Here is a 16,310-nt window from a genome sequence, read left to right as displayed (position 1 = left end):
CTTTAGACCAACTATTAGTTGGTTCAGTTCACAGATTATTTTTATTACATACAACTTAATTTTTTTGGTACACAGACTCTTTCATATGAAGCTAAACTCCCTTTTCCCGAAACTATGCCCATTACATACAAAAAATGCCTAAAATGGTTTTGGATAGACATGCCATATATTTAGAATGTAATGATGTAGTTGGGTCTTATTATTTGCCACACATCTTGGGCATCTCCAAAACCTCAAAAAGTCGATACGGTGTAGATTGATATAACATGTCCATTAGGTTGTCATACATATTATACAATAAACGTCATTAAAAAAATATTGTAGGGAATATAGCATAATCTAATGTCAACAGTCACAACTAGAAGCAAATATCACAACTTCAATAAAAGATCTTTAGGGAATACATACAATATAGATAACTCCCTAGATGGATACAAACATAAAATATATTCACAGGGCAAAGGAGGAAAAATAATCAAAACAAAACAAAAAGATATGCTGTAAAAAGCACTACATGATAACTGTATATTGAGCTGTACATGTGTGGCATTCTCAAAGTGCCGCTTACAAATTGGTTTCACAAATATCTATTAAAGGAACTTTCATATTTATGAAAATAATAAGAGGTGTAGTATCAATACCCTGTGAAGCCGAATGTCTCATAAAATAAAGAAAAAGGTAATTTTTGTGTTACAAGTCACATTGAAGGATGTTTTTCCAAATAAAGCAAAATTACAAAAAATTCCAACCTTGCTTCAATGTCATAAAAGATACATTTTTACAATAAAATAGTCAGAATCCTTCTCATTGAGTTTCCCCAACATCAACCTGCATTTATGAATACAAACATCTATGTGTACATATATATATGCACTTTTAATATTGGCTCAGACATGCTGAAAATACAAAATAAGTGTTTCATATAACAAATATAATAATCCCAGGAAAAGAGTAAGCTGTGTTATGATGTGCATTCCCTGCAAAATGACACAGAATATACATGGGAAATCACGGAATGAAACTAATATTGAGAAGAACAATGTATTATTTATTTGCTTTCTGACCATCTCTCTTATAAAAATATATGTGTCTGAAGCAATTTATCAAGCCAGCCTCACTATGAAGGTGCATAGCGGATTGGTAATATTAACTAGTATATTCACCATGAACGGAGATATATGTGCTTAACTTTACTCTTCATATACCATCCAAAAGCAGGAATGCTACAGAAAATTTATGGTTTACTCCTTTCTTCCTGACAGATGTGACAAAGACGGAAAACGTGATTCCTGCCAAGAGCTTTTATCAACTATGTCATAACAACTAGTAATAAGTGTAAATAATAGATGGCCAAGACCTAGTGGGAAACGGTAGCAATACTAAACAATGTTAGGTGCCTGCTGATAGGGGTGTGCGAGAGCCGCAATCCCTCCACTTCCCAGTAGAGTTTTGGCCTGACAATAAACAACAGTTTAATACTTTATCTAATCCCAGCCAGGAGGTGAGTTCAGCAGCGAGCTTCTGCAGATGTTCACATCCAATAATCTATCCATAATTGATGAAACAGGGAGGTCAGATGTAATGGCTTCTACTTTTCCGGCAACAAATAAATGGTTATTGACAAAACAAGCCAGTGTGGAGCAGAGAGTCGAGCAGTGACAAGCAAAGGATGGTACTGAGGCTGGCTGGGACAGGAAAACCAGGCTCCTCGTATGAAGGATTCTACATGTTGGCGTACTGAAGGATGTAAAGGACCAAACTGTCAGACAGAAAAAGACAAATGTGGAGAAGACAATAAGTGAACAAAGGGAGGAAACAAGAAGAACCAGGCTGTTGGGAAGACAGGGGTAAGTATGCCTGAGCTCACTTCTCAGACATGCATTGGCTTGGCAGGACTGTGATCACACACACCTAGGCGGCTATTATCAGCCTGATATTTGCAGTAGGATATTCTGTCAGTTCTGGGCTAGGTAAAAAAAATAGCACATTTTGTTTTCAGTTCAGTAGTATTCATTCACATTGTATATGGCTTTATTATGTTTTTTAACAGCAATGCCTAAAAATAAATGACTGCATTCCTGCTAACATAACAGAGCTAGTACTATTAATATGACAAGTTAGTTAAACTTTAATGCAGCTTGTAGTCTCTTATGGGGAAATGGTAAAATAACAGTAAAAATAATCACACAATAAAATGGGAAGATATTAGTGTAATTAAACGTCTGATTAGCTCTTTATAGGAATCTTAAATCTTTGGATTTCCTGTGCAAGTGTAATTGTTTTTAATGTGGGTTAATTTTAGGCGAGACTTCTAAATATCGTCTATTTAACATTGCCTTTTTATTTTGGATATATTGTTTTATTTATTTCTTTTTTTTAATTTTGCCATAAAATGCTAATGGCTGTAAATTTCCCCCCCATAAATAGTTAGGATCTAATGATACATTGCAAGTGAGGACACAACATGGAGCAGGTTTTTTATTGTAATTCCCGAATCCTAAGGCACATTTGTTAAACATAATGGCACACAAACAGTGAGCGACACTGCAGGTTGTGTTTCAAATTACAAGTGAAGTGGCTGTTGAGACATGAAATATTTCTCAATAATTAATGTAAATGTGGTAAGATGTGCACAAACTTTAGAAATATTGAGTTGTAAGTAAGTAATGATGTCCTGGGTTTCTTAATAGCATTGGCAGGAAGTAAATCAAAATGACAGAATCCACACACGCAGCATTTAATCCATAGCTTATATTCCAAGAATACTTCAAGAATGGCAATGTTGACATCTCCCCTTTGAAAAATAGTAGGTCAATATAAATGAAATACAAATAATAAAATAATAATAAATAATTACAACAATAAAGGTATAAAAATATAAGTATAAAAAATATAGACCTTTATATGAAACCTGCCACAGTCATATAACATGGGCCTAGATCATGCTGGAAGCACAATAAAACCTCTTCAAATAAAAAGGGTAATAACATATTGCCTTTCACTGTATAATTGCATGCCAGATGACAGGCCTGGACCATGCTATGCTGTAAGCACACTCAATAAAATGCTTTCAAATAAAAATAATACGGTAAATACATCATTGCACAATGACAGATCCCTCTAAGGCAAACAATGTTTTGTATCAGATCATTTTGTCCTATTTAGGTTCTTTGGAAGAAATATGTAATTGGAAACAATGATTCATTTTTTAAATACTACTACTTATAATAACAATATTGATGTGGTGAAGACTGTGATTGTGTGATTTATTAGCGGCTAGTGTTTGTTATTTAATATGATCTCGGGCAACATTTACTAATCCTGTTGTGCCGCTGTGTGGTACATTAGTATAAAATGAGAGTATAGTGCACCAATGATGGCCAGGATGGACAATCCAATTAGGGAATACAGCGAAGCTGTAAAACTCTAAAAGAACAAGTTAAAAATGTAAGTGTATTAGTCGTACATAGTGCCTTTCCTCTGGATAAATATGACAGATTTCAAGGTATGGAAATTGGCAGGACAGGAGTAATAAGTACGGCATCACAAAAAAGTAATATAACTGGATTAATAAATTTGCCACATTGAGACCAATTTATGCAGTGATTCTGCATTGTCAATATTAGTCATCCAATTATCTGCTCTTCATTATGAACATTTGTCCATCAGTTGTGGCATTCACAAAACCAAAACTATGAGCAAAATACTTGGGCCTATGTATATTCTTGTAACCGATTTTTGTTTTATAACTATTATGATGGTAAATAAACACTTAACAAGAATTTAGATAATCTTGATGAAAAATATCCTACTGTTTTGTTTTCTTATACAGGCCTATATGTATCCATGGTAACAGACTACAAACACATCTAGGGTAGTCTGAATCTACAGTTACCTGCCCTATGTACTGTATAAAAACAAGAAATGGGGAACTGAAGGAAGGGATATTACTACAGAATGACACCTTTTAAGGGTAATGCAACTTTCTAATATTCTTTATTTTCTCAAAAATCAGATTATTACTCATTCCAACTTAGTCTTGCTGACACAATTTATTAGCTTGTGACCAATTCAGGTAAGCATTTTTGCAGCATATGCAAACTTTAAAGTTGCACATGAAAGTTGAAGGAAATCTACCATCAAAATCAAGTATGATAAACCAGGGACATATACTGATAGTTTCAATCACTATGACTATAGTAATCATCCCGTAAAACCAGATTATCATTAGCATAATTTTAAAAGTTGATTTTACAAGGAACAAGGAAATGAGTAACAAATATAAGAAGATTACCACACTCAGGGTTACTAGATCTATGAGTAAGTGTTTCCGATTTTTTTATTCTTGATTTTGATGGTAGATTTCCTTTAAAACAACATCTAGCACACACCACCATTTATTTCTATGGACTGAAACAGGCAGTTGTGGTTTCCATGGCTTCCTCTTAGTCCTAAGAGTCTGAGCCGCAAATTTTGGAGAACGTAATATTCCTGCCCACGTTTACGGCTCAGAAAGTATTTTCTTCTCTGAGTGGACCTCACACGCTGATGACATGTGGGCCAACATTAGCTATTTATTTTTTTCAAAAAGAAAAGTGAGAACATTAACTGTGGTCAGTTTTGAGCACCTTTTAATAACATATTTTCCTTCATTTATAGCAAGCAGTTATTTGCAAAGTAGTGAGGACGTAAAGAGAAAGTTATAAATAAATTTGCCAGGGGATAATAGGACATGGCCATAGTAATGGACATGCAAATTTTTTTATAAAGCTAAATATGGCAATAATCAATTGGTTCCAGTACTTCTCTAGAAATTATGTCTGGACTGTGATGCTTGTGGTCCTTGGGGTGTATCATTATTAATAGTCAAAGAAAAGGGATAAATATTTGATCTAGAGTTATTTCATCTCAGTTATTGGAATCTCCACAATCAGCAGAACAGAGGATCATAAGTTCCCCTGATCTGAAGGTTCTCAGTTTTTGGACCTCTATAATTACTGATCTTCTCTAGATTTTGGGGTTTCAGCTGTCCTGGTACATGACCGGAAGACCGATTGAATTGGATGAAGCATATTGACAGTTCCACCATGATCAAACCATTAACCCACATAAAAAAACGTATATAGAATTTCCTAAAATCCCTATGGACACAGATACATCATATGATGGACAGAAACAGATCCTGGAGAGAATAAGGAAGCTTCTTATGGAACCTCTAATATAGAAACTTTTATATGTAAACAGGAAGGGGAATTTTCCTTGACACAGAGGAAAGTCAAAAAGCTTTCCAGGCCAGCAGCCATGATGTACTCGAAAACATTAAAGAAGTTGTCTAGTTTTAGCAAAGAAGTGTTATTGTTTAAAGTGAAAAATGACAGAACTTTCCAATATTCTTTCTGTATCAATGCCTCATGATTTTCTAGATCTCTGCTTGCTGTCACTCTAACCAAAGCATCAATTGGTTACATCAAGTGGATAAACACTGGTCTGTGGTCATGGGATATCCCAAGGGTGCATGCTTCCTCTGATTACTCACTATACCGTGTTTCCCCAAAAATAAGACTTATATTAATTTTTGCTCTTAAGGAGGCACTAGGTCTTATTTTCAGGGGGCTTCTTAATTTTCGATGACCAAGAATTCATATTTATTGTTGAAAAAAAATGAACACATAATTAATATACTGTAGTTATGTTATCACATACACCAGCATAAACATATGAATAGAGTCTTGTGACTCTATTTACATGTACAATAATCAATGGTACATTTAACTATCCCAGTCTTTTTTATTTAAAGACCATCATATTCATAAATTCTCTTACATTCTCCTTATAACTTTCCAAACTCTGACTTTCATGGGGCTCCATTTCTATTGGAATCATTGTCCCCAATCTCTCATGTTTTGCAATAGCACTCTTCTTAAATGACCCCTTCTTGTCCAGGTGACTGCTTGTAGCTCATTTGCACCAGTGTGAAAGTGAGAGGTGTTGTTTGGGAGAACCGATATCTGTCCAATAGGCAGACACAGGGGCGTAACTAGGAGAGGCTGGGCCCTATAGCGTATTTCTGCATGGGGCCCCCCTTCCCCTTCAAAAATATATACATATTTGTACCAACATGATTATAAAATCACATGCATTTACACATTCATATATACACACATTTATATATTATACACACACTGGTGCACATTTACTAAGCACAGTGCAGTGTGTACTATGTGCAGTGTCCTGTGTAGTGTGCAGGGGGTGTGAGATTCAGGATTTCTGCCGCACGTTCTTCATGAATCTGGTGCCCCCTGCACTGTCCTGACAGAATGCACCACAGAAAAGTCTGACAGAAAAGTGGAGCACAGCCCTTAGTAAATGTGCACTAGTGTGTGTATAATATAAAAATGTGTGTATATATGACTGTGTAAATGCATGTGATTTTATAATCATGTCTGTACAAATATGTATATATTTTTGAAGGGGAAGGGGGGCCATGCAGAAATCACATACTTACAGGCATATATACCCACATACACATACATACAGGCATATATACATACATACAGGCATATATACACACAAACAGGCATATATACCCACATACACATACTTACAGGCATATATACATACATACAGGCATATATACACACATACAGGCATATATACCCACATACACATACTTACAGGCATATATACACACATACAGGCATATATACACACATACAGGCATATATACACACATACACATACATACAGGCATATATACACACATACAGGCATATATACCCACATACACATACATACAGGCATATATACATACATACAGGCATATATACACACATACACATACATACAGGCATATATACATACATACAGGCATATATACACACATACACATACTTACAGGCATATATGCATCCATACAGGCATATATACACACATACACATACTTACAGGCATATATTCATACATACAGGCATATATACACACATACACATACTTACAGGCATATATTCATATATACAGGCATATATACACACATACACATACTTACAGGCATATATACACATACTTACAGGCATATATGCATACATACAGGCATATATACACACACATACACATACTTACAGGCATATATACATACATACAGGCATATATACACATACTTACAGGAATATATGCATACATACAGGCATATATACACACAGGGGTGTACCAAGCCTGTCTGCTGCCTGAGGCGAGCCATAGAGAGACGCCTACCCCCCCCCCCCCATATAAGTATTATATCAGGGAATGTCAGGACCAGATCCATCATATTGGTTTGGTGTAAAAATAAAGAAATGCAAAATGCATACAGCGTGCCACCATATAGTATAAGATAGATAAAGCATATCGTACCGCCATGCAGTATAAAATGCATACAGCGTACCACCATGTAGTATAAAATACATACAGTGTACCACCATGTAGTATAAAATGCATACAGCGTACTGCCATGTAGTATAAAATGCATACAGCATATCGCCATGTAGTATAAAATGCATACAGTGTTCCACCATGTAGTATAAAATGCATACAGTGTACCGCCATGTAGTTTAAAATGCATACAGTGTACTGCCATGTAGTATAAAATGCATACAGCATACCGCCATGTAGTATAAAATGCATAAGCATACTGCCATGTAGTATAAGAGAGATACAGCATACCGCCATGTAGTATAAAATGCATAAGCATACTGCCATGTAGTACAAGATAGATACAGCATACCGCCATGTAGTATAAAATGCATACAGCGTGATGCCATGTAGCATAAACTGCATACAGCGTACCACCATGTAGTATAAAATGCATACAGCGTACCGCCATGTAGTATAAAATGCATGCAGAGTACCACCATGTAGTATAAAATGCATACAGCATGCCGCCATGTAGAATAAAATGCATACAGCGTATCCCCATGTAGAATAAAATGCATACAGGGGAGCACCATGTAGAATTAAATGCATAAAGCCTGCCACCATGTAGAATAAAATGCATACAGCGTACCCCCATGTAGAATAAAATGCATACAGGGTAGCACCATGTAGAATAAAATGCATACAGAGTACCGCCATGTAGTATAAAATGCATACAGCATGCCGCCATGTAGAATAAAATGCATACAGCGTACCCCCATGTAGAATAAAATGCATACAGGGTAGCACCATGTAGAATAAAATGCATAAAGCCTGCCGCCATGTAGAATAAAATGCATACAGCGTACCCCCATGTAGAATAAAATGCATACAGGGTAGCACCATGTAGAATAAAATGCATACAGCGTACCCCCATGTAGAATAAAATGCATACAGTGTAGCACCATGTAGAATAAAATGCATAAAGCCTGCCGCCATGTAGAATAAGATACAGCATACCGTTATGTAGTATAAAATGCATACATGCCCCCCCCCCCCATCTAGTATAAAATGCATACAGCATACCGCCATGTAGTACAAAATAGAAGTCCTGGTTAATATTACAAATACAGCATATACATGCAGCATATATACACATATACAAACTGTTGATACAGCATATACACACACTGCACATACATATAGCAAATATACACACATATACAGTATATATATATATATATATATATGTATATATATATATATATATATATACACACACACACACACACATTCATATATACACACACACGCATATACACATATACACACACAAGCATATACACACATACATATATATACACACACATACAAATATACACACACATACATCTATATATGCAAAGATAAAATACCATTAACTTTCTTTTATGGTCTTGGGGTCTTGGTAAGTTTGCTGCCTTGTCCATCGGTGGAGGTTTCAGGCCGGAAGCGAGGGTTGGGGGGGGGGAGAGTCGGGAGCGGGGGAAGGCGAGGTCGGAGCCGGGAACCAGCAGCCCAGCAGCGAGGAAGGGGGGGTTTGAGAGCCGGGACCACGGGAGGGGGTCGAAGCCGGGAGCTTAGATTGGGGGGGAGTGGAGCAGGTACCGCGGGAGCGGGGTCGCAGCCTGGAGCTTGTGTTAGGGGAAGTGGAGCCGGGACCGCGGGAGCAGGGTCGGAGCTGGGAGCTTGGGCTGGGGGAGTGCAGCCAGGACCGCGCGAGCGGGGTCAGAGCGGGAGCTTTCGTTGGGGGGAGTGCAGCCAGGACCGCGGGAGCGGAGTCGGAGCCGGGGGCTTAGGTTGGGTGGAGTGGAGCTACGAGAGCGAGAGCAGCGGGGGGAGCGGCGGAGTGTGGGGGGCGGGAGCGGAGGTATGCGCGGGTGGGAATGTCGGCCAGCGGCCGAAAGCACGGAGGTGGACTTATCACTGGACTGGAGTACCGGAGGAAGCGGGGGCGGGCAGAATTCTGCTCCAGCGGTGTGAGAAGTTTGTGGGCGGGCGAGAGAGTGGGCTCGGTCCGTACAGGTGGGCGGGCATGATCAGCACAGCAGGCGGAGCCCCATTACAGTGTGGAGAGCGGGCGCCTGTTATTGTGCTGTATCGCTCGGTCATCAGGGAGAGAGGGCCCGGGATAACGGCACTCAATGATAAATTCTCCGCCGTCCATCCCGGGCCCCTGAGACGTCCGGGCCCCGTAGCAACCGCTACGGCTGCTACGGCGGTTGTTACGCCACTGGGCAGACAAAAGGTACATGGTAGAAGTCCTGGATTTGTCTGTAGTAACCCATTTGTTAATGCAGAGATGTGGTAAGCAGGAGTGGTCTGTTTGGTCTATGTTGGCCTAGCTAGCCTAGACACCTTTGTAATGTCCGTACTGGGCCTGCTTATTATGGAGTAGCTGTAGGCTGGTAGTGGGACGTCTACTCAATCCGGGCTTCGGTCCTGGGTTTCTGTATAGCCCACAGGTGCGGGTCACAGGACTTGTTAGAGCCTGATTTAGACTACAGGCCAGAAGCAGTAGGTGAGCCACTACCTGGAGAGCCGAAGGCTGGTCTGAGTTCACACAACAAAGGTACCTGCAGGTGCCTGGCAGCCAGGTACATGTATAGTTAGGTGCTATTATTAGGCTGGTATTAGGCAGTGCCCAACCGGCAGGGTTTATTATGTATGTGCCTAAGCCAAGGCTGAATTTGTCTTTTGACAAAGATGTGTGAATAAAGCATTTGATTTGGACTTGCGTGTGTCCCTGCTTCCTGCACTACTACAAGGCATCTACCAGAGCAATTCCCCACACACCGTAAAAGTCAGTGACTCTATCCAATGCAGTAGGTCTTATTTTCAGGGGGTGTCTTACTATAAGGGAAACATAGTAATACAACAAGCTGTGCACCTGTGAGACATCACATGACCATGTAATATCACAGGGGTGCACGGTTTGTTATAACAGACAGCTCTGATTACTCACTATATTAAAAGTTTTGCACTTATGTGACATCACATGACCATGGACCGTTTTTATCCACAGGAAGTAGCACTGAAGTTCGCTGTAGAGTGTCAGCATGCAGAAATCTGGAAAAGGAATTGATGCAGAAAGATAGTGGAAAAATTGTTAAAATTTTTATTCTATAAATTTATATTCTGAACAACCCCTTTAAAGCAAACTTTAACCAAGAGCACAATTTGTAGTGACTTTCACAGAGACCTGTAATGTCATATTATTTACATACTGCACTGCACTCCTACCGTACAGCTATATTATGGTCTTCGTTGACTTGATCCCCTCTTGCTACCATTTTGTTGTTTTTTTGCTTCTGTATGATCCATGTGTTTGGATTACCAGCGCTCTGAAAGTCGCATGTACAGTATACAGGCGGTCCCCTGCTTAAGAACACTAGACTTACATACAACCCCTAGTTACAAACGGACCACTGGATATTGGTAATTTATTGTACTTTAGTTCTAGGCTAAAAAAAACTGATAAAACAGTTATCAAATGTGTCTGTAATGAAGATTTATTGTTAATCCTGGTTCTTATGACAACCCAACATTTTTAAAATCCAATTGTCACACAGACCAAAAAAGTTCTGGCTGGGATTACAATGATAAAATATACAGTTCCGACTTACATACAAATTCAACTTAAGAACAAACCTACAGACCCTATCTTGTATGTAACCCGGGGACTGCCTGTACTGTAATGCTTCATTAATGTTACTAGTACAAATGATAAAGTCAAATGACTATTGTACTGTGTGCACTGACTTTTCTGCTTAATATAACAGTCACTTGGCCAAAAAAACATGGTTAAGGACAATTGTTCTACATCACCAAAGCCATGTTGCAATGGTAGAACAGGGAGCCAGAGCAAGGCAGTGCCATGGTGGTTCTCTTTTCTGATTCCATGTCCTCTGTACCCATTATAATTCAGATATGTCTTTAAAATATGTACGTTGTCCAAAACTGTCCATGTAATGTGTGTAATGCAACCATGCCAAAATCTGTTGCATTCCCAAACTATCATAGTGAAGATAGAAGTGGACTCCTATACATTCCTAATGCTCTGTGCATGCCCAGAAACCTTGATACAATGGATACTGTGGCTTCATTACTATATACCGAGTACAGTACTGTATCACACCTCTCAACTATCCCATATTTGGCAGGACCGTCCTGTATTTGAGGCTTTGTCCCGTTGTCCCGGCCGCCGGGATGTATGTGTTGGGACACCAACTCTATTGAGTTGATAACATAGATAATGAAAAGGACTGTTAGCTCTCGCCTTTATGCCTCTGCTGCTGTATGTATATAGGTTGGCAGACATGATGATATGATGTTATTCTGCCTGCCGCTTTAGTGCTACACAAAGAGGAAGAGGAGGAAGAGCAACATGGTTATGTAAGTACCTGGTGTTTATTTTTTTATTAAGCAGCAACAAGGAGGAGCACAGTATTAGGAGCCACAATATGAGGAGAAGGTTGTGGGGCCACAATATGAGGGAGAGCTGCAGAAGGACAATGTTAGGGGAAAGAGATGGCCACAGTGTGACAAGGGGGTGTGGTAAACACTAAAAGGCAAGCTAAACTATGTGTGGTTAGAGTATAGGGCAGGGTTAGGGTAAAAAAAAATTCTATGGCTCATGTAGTCGTCTTTTGTCTACAGTTGGGAGGTATCCTATATTTATAGTGACTATGCTTATTATGAGAGCATAGTCTCATTAAGTTGAATGGGGCTGAACTACAAAGAAAAAGGCCAAATGACCAATGAAGGTAGAAGACACATTCACTGGAGTACTGCGATAGTCGTGGGCGGCTTGCATTCAAGTGCTGATATAAAGGATCAGTGTAATAAAAAGAGAACTTTGCAAATGTCATGTGGCGGCTTTGCTTATATATAGTGTAATATCAAACTATTAGTCTACTGGTTGTTGCTGCCAACAGGGCATAAAGAAAAACTAACACTGTGTTGCTTCATCCAAGTGTCTCCCTGCATGATAAATATGCAGTGAAATATATAGTTTTGGGGCTTCATCACATTGTACATTGGAGAAGCAGTAGCTCTTCCTTGACAACATGACAACATCAGAGTCATTGTAGACACCAACAACAACCTTCTGACCAGGCAGACGGTCAGGTTTCCATCAAGTCATTATATTACCAGACAAATTAGATTTTGTGACATAAGCTCATTCTGAAGCATTCAACATACTGTAGATGTAAACACAGCTTTAAAGGACACCTGTCATCAGGTCTGTGTCACTTGTCCTGTCACCTCTACCTGTTGGAGCAGCTCACAAGGATCCCATCCCAGCCTTTATCTAGTTACTTCATACATTATTCATTGTAAAATCATCTATTTTTTATCATGTAAATGAGGCTGGTCACATGGTCAGAGGCAGTGATGTCACCCCTGTTACCCCTCCCCTCTCCCTGCTCATGCCTGTGTGTAATGTATAGTAAAGCATGGCTAGTGTGTGTGCTGCATCTGCTGACATGCTGCATCCTCCTAATATACAGGTGAGAGACACAGACATCAGCTACACATGAATCTGACATGTTCTGCTGTAACATGGCTGCCTGGAGCTGTTGTATCTCTCCTATACACACACCCATGCACACACAGGCTGCAGGGGGTATGGCCGCCAGCACCAGGAAGCACATCATTATACAGCCTCACTCCATTATACAGCCTCACATCATTATACAGGCTGTCAGTCATGCACTGGGGGTGTGGCTGTGCCTCCCACTCATGAATATGGTGGACAGCTTGAATATGCTAATGCTTCATTGGACATTTCACAGGTCATTTGCATACAGCTTTAGGACCTCATTGCTTAGGTTTACAGGCATGTGGGGATAGAGGCAATGCTCTCTAATGGCAGTTTATGAAAATATTTTTAGTTTAGGGGGGTTATTTTGCATGACGGGCTCTCTTTAAAGAACATCAGTACTAAAAAGTGCCCACAAGTCTTTACACATGAAAAAGCTAGGAGAAAAGAAAAGTTGGAGAAGTTCCCATGATAAGCAATCCAAATAATTCCATCAGAATATAACAACATTGGGTTCTATATTTTTGTAATTTCTGCTTTAGATTTATCACTGCTGAATATATGATGTATTTTTTTATATTTAGATCTTTTTTAATATTAACACTTATCATAAAATCTAAAAGCATTTATAATTCAATTTGAAAAAATAAACGAATATCAATAATGCGGACCAGGCAAATTTGGTTTTAGTTGAAAAGCAACCAAAAAAGGATTTGTCAACATTGCGCATTAAAAAATAAAACTGAGGCAAAATATTGGAATCAATTAAACTGCTCAGTCACCTCGCTGTGCGGCACCTTTTAACATATGCTTTCTTATTATGAATACGGTGTTTGAGTAAGTCCCAATAAAAAAGTTGATATGCATAAAGACGTGTCGGAGGGAGGGCAGGAGGCGATGGAGAACTGCAGAAATGAACAACCACAGGAGGAAATGAAATCTTTCACAACAGCTGCTCCCTTTGGATTCCCCTAGAAGGAAACTGCCTGAGGTCGCCTTTAGCACAAAAGGATAAAGAAGATGAAAACTGTAATGTGAGGCTGGAAAACTACTGCTGAGACCCCTGAGTTTACATCCCATAAGTCTCTGGCTGTGTGGCAGGACCTTTTAGCATGTCACAAAGGCTGGTGATAAACAGCACATTACCATGAAACAAACGGTGGCGGAGTAGTATTGTAAGAGTAATGATAACTAGCACTCTCGTGGGAGAGGGAGCGACGTTTTCATCTCTCTATGCATCTGAGCACAGATCACTAAATGGAAATGAAAAGTGCATATTTTTGATCAGGACCACAGTAATTATATTTTAAATAGTCCTAGCCGCTCTGAAATATACACTATTATAATAAAAACACATCACGCCATGAATCATGAATATAATTCTGCAAATAGTGGGTTGGTTTTTAGAAGATGTTTAGGAAAATGAGGCAGTATAATTGTAAAATAGCTACTGCTTTTATAGTAGAAATAGAATTTTGGTAGTTAGAACAGTCATTTTACAATCTGTTAATACAAACTGTGCGGCAATGGAAAACCTTTAAAAACATTCACATGATATTGATTGATCTGCTTAGCGGTATTGCGCTTCATGAGAAGGGTTAACTGGCTGAATTTTCAGCAGATAATAGATTGTTTTAATTTGTTATTTAATTATTATTATACAGGCGGTCCCCTACTTAAGAACACTCGACTTACATACGACCCCTAGTTACAAACAGACCTCTGGATATTGTCTGTAATTAAGCTTTAGTGTTAATATTGATTCTTATGACAACCCAACATTTTTAAAATCCAAATGTCAGAGACCAAAAAAGTTCTGTCTGGGATTACAATTATAAAATATACAGTTCCGACTTACATACAAATTCAACTTAAGAACAAACCTACAGACCCCATCTTGTATGTAACCCGGGGACTGCCTGTATATGTTAAATTCCTTCCTCATCCAATCCCTTCCCTTCCTTGGTTGAACTTGATGTATAAATGTCTTTTTCCAACCATATAGACTATGGGGGATATTTATCGATATTTCACAAAGCTCTGAAATAATCGCAAATGCTAGCTTATTGCTAGCACTTGTGATTGTTTTCCCCAATCCACCAGTTGGGCGTGAAGGGGGGGCACGGCTGGCGGGGAGTAGGCCGGCGTGGAGCGTGATATACCGAGCCGTGTACCTGTGTGACCATGGTCAGATTTCTGTTCACTGGAAGTTAACAATGAAGCTTCCTATAGAGTGACAAAGCAAGCAGGGATCTAGAAAACTGTGAGGAATTGACACAAAGTATATTGGAAAATTGTATAACTTTCCTTTATTCAAACATTAACAATTATTTGCTGAAATGGGAACACCCATTTTCTTTCACAGTCATTTTCTGTAACAATACATTGGCTGTGTTCTTCTAGCCTACAAAACAACAGTTACTTCCTAGCATTTTCTTTGAAATCTCTTCTCCCATTATTGTGTAGTGGTCAGTTGGGTTCCTGCAGCTTAGCTCTCATTCACTGAGCTTCCGATTCCATTATCTGTGTTAGTTCTGGCTCTGGTGGTTGCTGTGAATAGCTAATTATAATGTTGGTGATCTATCCTAAGGACACAGTGCGTGGTAATATTCTGCAGAGTCACAAGGGAGATCTGCACAAAAAGCATCTCGTTTTTAGCAAAACAGCTGTGTCAAACCCCCATGATCTGGTGTTGAAGAATCCTGCTGATAGGTTATCAATAACTTTGAAGAAACCCCTTTATAAATGAAAGAACGTCCAGAGTCTGCTCGTGTCAGAACTTCTGCTTGAGCTAGCTCCGCTGACTAAGTTCTCCCAGCTGAGCAGCGGGTGTGATGTGTTGTGAGAGGCTGTTTAATTGAAAGCTCAGCAGTCTCTCTGAGTAGGAAATGTGTGTGTACACAGTCTTGTAGAAGTGCTTTAAGCGCTGCAACAATTAGCTTCCATGGCAGTGTCCAGTCACTCCAAATATTCCTGCTTATCTAGTTTACAGGTGCCTGCTATGACTTGTCTTTCTTTCTCATGTTGTATTACGTGTTATTCTGCTGTGTGTTTTGCTGTGGTCCTAACCTTTTGCCTGAACTGTGACTATTCTTCTGCCTTATGATTTTCTACCCTGCTGCCATCTTGGTTTTTGACCTTGTTTGTCAGACTTCGCCAAGTTTGTCTTTCTGTTCTGTGCCAGTGTTGATTACAGCTCCCACATTTTCCCCTGTCTTGACAGCTTCTCTAAAATGAGTACAGCTACCACACACATTTACATGTCTACTTAGAAGAATATAGCTGCATCTCAAATACAGATTCTTCTAATATGTTAAAATATTATAATGTGAGTGCTTGA

At 39.1% G+C, this 16,310-nt stretch overlaps 1 protein-coding gene and 1 long non-coding RNA gene across 5 annotated transcripts in view; one reads left to right on the top strand and one right to left on the bottom strand.

Moving 5' to 3' along the window:
• TTC29 (tetratricopeptide repeat domain 29) overlaps nt 1–16,310 on the bottom strand; it is a 157,661-nt gene that overhangs the window by 46,649 nt on the left and 94,702 nt on the right. The gene's annotated exons all lie outside the window — the stretch shown is intronic.
• LOC140075602 (uncharacterized) overlaps nt 1,461–16,310 on the top strand; it is a 30,122-nt gene continuing 15,272 nt past the window's right edge. The window contains exons 1-2 of the long non-coding RNA XR_011849449.1: nt 1,461–1,847; nt 3,833–3,973. This is a non-coding gene — a long non-coding RNA (uncharacterized lncRNA). The remainder of the gene's footprint in view (nt 1,848–3,832; nt 3,974–16,310) is intronic.

Source organism: Engystomops pustulosus, chromosome 1, assembly GCF_040894005.1.
Source record: "Engystomops pustulosus chromosome 1, aEngPut4.maternal, whole genome shotgun sequence".
NCBI lineage: Eukaryota > Metazoa > Chordata > Amphibia > Anura > Leptodactylidae > Engystomops > Engystomops pustulosus.
This window is presented reverse-complemented; position numbering and strand designations above follow the sequence as displayed.